The sequence below is a fragment of the Aplidium turbinatum genome, chromosome 16 (assembly GCF_918807975.1).
Source record: "Aplidium turbinatum chromosome 16, kaAplTurb1.1, whole genome shotgun sequence".
NCBI lineage: Eukaryota > Metazoa > Chordata > Ascidiacea > Aplousobranchia > Polyclinidae > Aplidium > Aplidium turbinatum.
Window position 1 is genome coordinate 9,766,613 of NC_137487.1, and position 4,929 is coordinate 9,771,541.

The following is a 4,929-nucleotide window of genomic DNA, read 5'->3' on the forward strand; positions in this document are numbered from 1 at the left end:
TATCTTTGCTGCAAGATTTCAGATTTTGGAAGTGCTAGAATCTCATCGCTCTCACAATCCCTCGGGCCGACGTCCAGCGAAATGCAGCAGAAAATTCAATTTTCGCTGATGTACTCGCCACCGGAATTCATTCAACAACCGTTGATAAAAAAGAAACCCACTTATGACGTTTACAGCTACAGTATCCTGGTATATATTGTGCTTAGTCGCGAATTACCTGTAGAACATAACCACATGCTGCTCTACAATACAGCCATCACTAACGGGCAACGACCCGGTCTTAAAACTATCATCAAACGCAAACATGCTGTTGAAGCGAGTGGAAAAAATGATGAAGTCAAATCCATCGACACATTGATCAGTGTCATGGAAGATTGTTGGCAACAAGAACCATTTGATCGACCAACGATGCTGCAAGTAAAACAAAGAGTATTGAAAGTTTTAAATAAAATCCCAATGAAAGACATTCTACAGGACGTGGAGGTAGCAGTCGAAAAAATGAATATAAAACCCCTTTCGAAGGATCAGTTCAAATGTATTCCATTGCAGCACCTTCATCCATTTGGCTCGTTAAACAGTAAGTCAAACTATTTTATTTTGTTCGTAGAATTATTGACAATGTTGTGCTCACTAAAAGTGCAATAACTTTACAGCAAAGTAGTCTTGCTATTTTAGTAGCCTACATATAATTAACTGAAATGGGTATTGTTTGCCTTGCGTGGTCTTTGGTACAACAAAATTTGACCAACTTGACATGGCTAATGTTTTGCCTAATTCGACAACTTCGTGGTGCCTGCAGAATGTCTGGTACCTAATCAGTACCGTAAACTTGACACTGGATGACTAGACGCTTAGTTAATGTTTGTTTTCCCACATTTTATCTTCTCTTTACGCTTACAAGTTATGAGACTGCAAGTTTCAATTTTGTTTATTTACGGTTTATGTGACATGTGTTTGTGATATATGTTTGTGACACGTGTTTGTGACATGTGTTTGTGACATGTGTTTGTGACAAGTGATTGTGACAAGTGTTTGTGACATGTGTTTGTGACCAGTGTTTGTGACAAGTGTTTGTGACAAGTGTTTGTGACAAGTGTTTGTGACAAGTGCTTGTCACAAATGTTTGTGACAAGTGATTGTGACAAGTGTTTGTGACATGTGTTTGTGACAAGTGTTTGTGACAAGTGTTTGTAACAAGTGTTTGTGACATGTGTTTGTGACAAGTGTTTGTGACAAGTGTTTGTGACAAGTGCTTGTCACAAATGTTTGTGACCAGTGTTTGTGACATGTGTTTGTGACAAATGTTTGTGGCAAGTGTGTGTGACAAGTGTGTGTGACAAGTGTTTGTGACAAGTGTTTGTGACAAGTGTTTGTGACAAGTGTTTGTCACAAATGTTTGTGACAAGTGATTGTGACAAGTGTTTGTGACATGTGTTTGTGACATGTGTTTGCGACAAGTTTTTGTGACAAGTGTTTGTGACAAGTGTTTGTGACAAGTGTTTGTGACAAGTGTTTGTGACATGTGTTTGTGACATGTGTTTGTGACAAGTGTTTGTGACTAGTGTTTGTGACAAGTGTTTGTGACAAGTGTTTGTGACAAGTGTTTGTGACAAGTGTTTGTGACAAGTGTTTGTGACAAGTGTTTGTGACAAGTGTTTGTGACAAGTGTTTGTGACAAGTGTTTGTGACAAGTGTTTGTGACAAGTGTTCGTAACAAACGTTTGTGACCAGTGTTTGTGTTTGTGACAAGTGTTTGTGACATGTGTTTGAGACAAGTGTTTATCGCAAGTTTTATCTGACATGTGTTTTTTGTGACAGCGTTTGTATATCAAAAGTTGTTAGAAAATAAATGTGTGGATAACATAATTCCACACATCAGGCCATTAGCTGCCAAAAATGAGGTTAAATTTGTGATAGGAACCATGACATATAACTTTCAATTGACATATAACTTTTCATGACATATTACTGTGTCATCTTTACAAATTGTTCGAGAGGTTAATTCTTGGCCGACTATCACCTTTTTGTTGAACCACACCTAATTCCCCAACAAGCTGGCTTTCGACCTGGAAAGTCAACAACAGGCCAATTGCTGTGTCTCACGCAACATATTGAAGATGGATTCCAGAAAGGTATGATTACTGGTGCTGCATTTGTTGACCTATCTTCGGCTTATGACACAGTTAACCATCGTCTCCTGCTGAAAAAGATCTTGCAGATGTCCAAAGATGCTGCAGTAACAAAGATTATAGCAACGTTACTCCACAACAGACGATTCCAAGTTATCCTGAATTCAAAAACAAGCCGCTGGCATCATCAACGGAATAGACTTCCTCAAGGAAGTGTTCTAGCACCGTTACTGTACTATATACACCAACGATCAGCCGATAGATCAACACACTAAGCGGTTTATATACGCCGATGATCTTTGCCTAACATCACAAGAAAAGACCTTTGTTGCTATAGAACAAAACCTCACAAAGTCGCTCGAGGAGTTAACACAATATCACACCAACAATCACCTCAAAGCTAACCCTTCAAAGACACAAGTATGTTCTTTCCACCTAAAAAACAGAGAAGCTACAAGGACCCTCAAAATCTCCTGGTCGGGAGCAGAGCTGAAACATTGCCCAAACCCCGTCTACCTTGGAGTGACACTGGACCGTACTCTCAGCTACAAAAAGCACATTGAAAACACAAAGGCTAAGGTTAACACCAGAAACAATATCCTGAGAAAGCTTACCAACTCTGGGTGGGGCACTAATCCACAAACCCTCAGAATGACCGCATTGGCTTTGTGCTACTCCACAGCAGAATATGCATGCCCTGTTTGGAACAGGTCCTGTCACTCATCGAAGCTTAACTCGGTACTCAATCATTCTTGTCGTCTTATTACTGGGTGTCTGAAGCCCACAAATACCAACAAACTTTATCTGCTTGCTGGTATTGCACCACCACACATAAGAAGAGACGTTAACAGTCAAGCTGAAAGGCTAAAACAAACATGTGATGAAAAACATCCTCTATATGGAAAAACTGCTGCACAAACCCGGTTGAAATCAAGAAAAAGCTTCCTATCACACGTTCACCCACTAACCTCAACAAAAGAAGAAACAAGACTTAAGCAATGGAAACAACAGTTCGAAAATGACCCATCATACACTGAAATGAAGATCCCACCATCAGAGTCCCTCCCCCCAGGAGCAAACGCTCCTTGGGAAAAGTGGAAAACATTAAATCGACTCCGAACCGGTGTTGGACGTACTAAGTCTGCAATGGTGGAGTGGGGCTACGACACGGGCCCTGTTGCATGTATCTGTGGCACCGAGCCCCAAACAGCGGACCACCTTCTTGTTTGCCCTCGGCTTGCCACCCGGTGCAGTAGGTGGGACCTGTCAGTGTATAACTCCGTTGCAGAAGAATGTGTCAATCTGTGGTGTATCAACGAACTTTAGAAGACTCGATAGAAGAAGAAGACTTTCAATTTAAGTAGCCATGACATATAACTTTAAATGTATATACTTAATTTGAATCAAAATCTAAAAAAACTAGCTCCTTTTAACTACGCACATGCTTTTCTAATGCAAACTTAAAGTTAATACACTGCTCGTTTGTATCTGCATTTACCACTGAACTGACCACTTAAGACACTGTATTGTAAAAAAAATGTTAAGAAAAAAATAAGAGTTACGTGCGTTAGTTTCATTTTAGCTTCCGAAAAACATAACATACAAAAGCTCTCGCCAAATGTACTTTAAAAAATATTTGTTAATAAAGTTACTCACACAAAAATATAGAAAACATTCTATGCCAGAGGAGAGCTCAATCTTTGGCATTGTTTCAATTCTAACATTCAAGTGTAACAACAAGAAAATTTAAATCAGTTTTAATCCTTCTGGCACATTAACGTAAGCTTTGAGTCAGAAAAAGATACATTTTTATTTTTCTTCACAAAAGTTTTGGTATGATTTGGTCCGAACTTTTTTTTACGTGATCGAAGCTGCAATAGCATTATTATTTTCGCACTATAACATGAAGTCAATTGAAAACTTTTGAATTGTTAAAGGTAATCAGAGCAAATTCATGAATTCTGAATTCTAGCAATAATTAGAAACCTTTGCGAAGTTACATTCTTTAACATAGAATGTTGGAAGGGGTGTGAATGGTCTCTTATGTTTTGGTGCATTTTAATACACGTCACATTTCATCTTTAATTCAACAGACCAACGAGATGAAAAACATTCGCTTCACGTGTCTTCGTCAATGTTAAATTTGTCAAGCACTGCTGATTCTACTTATGATTCTGACTAAACTGGAGATATGCCAGTTAGAGAGGTTGGTTGGTTTCTAACTATTTAAAATGCGTAATAAATGATAAATAATAGGCTACATGATAAACATGAAAAAATACATACATTTTCTGTAACAATTAAGGATCAATAATAATGTTCATGTTTTAATACGTTTCTTTATGTGCAGATTTGACTGTGTTCCGGCGGCTTGATTTGTAATTGTGCTGACGTTGAACTTGCGTTGTTTCTTTGGTCTCTGTGACGTGACCTGCCTGCGGACAGACGTTTCACTCTTAATTGTCGCTTCTACCGCGTGCCTGAAATTGTTGTGTTTGGAAAGACCATTTACCTTGTTGTGTTGAAACCAGTATTGGTAAAGCATGCGAAAGGGATGTCAGGACGCCTTTACGATATGTGTGTACTTTGTATTTGAGTTCAACCGTTGTGAAGTTTATAAGTGTATCAAAAATCATGTGTTTATCCTCACTTTAGACTCGTACCAAGTTATTTTACTTGTGCTAAGATTATATTTCTTACCGTTTCTAACTATCTCAATTGAAACTAAACTCAGTACCTACCTTTGAATGTAATTTATCACAAATTGGAGAGCCTTTGTAGCGATCCTTTATGTTGTAGT

General features: G+C 38.5%; 1 long non-coding RNA gene across 1 annotated transcript; it reads left to right on the top strand.

Moving 5' to 3' along the window:
- Window positions 1–468: 468 nt before the first annotated feature.
- LOC145785994 (uncharacterized) lies at window positions 469–4,616 on the top strand. The gene is made up of 3 exons (XR_014291238.1): window positions 469–577; window positions 4,223–4,335; window positions 4,480–4,616. It is a non-coding gene; the product is annotated as an uncharacterized LOC145785994 (long non-coding RNA).
- Window positions 4,617–4,929: the final 313 nt, after the last annotated feature.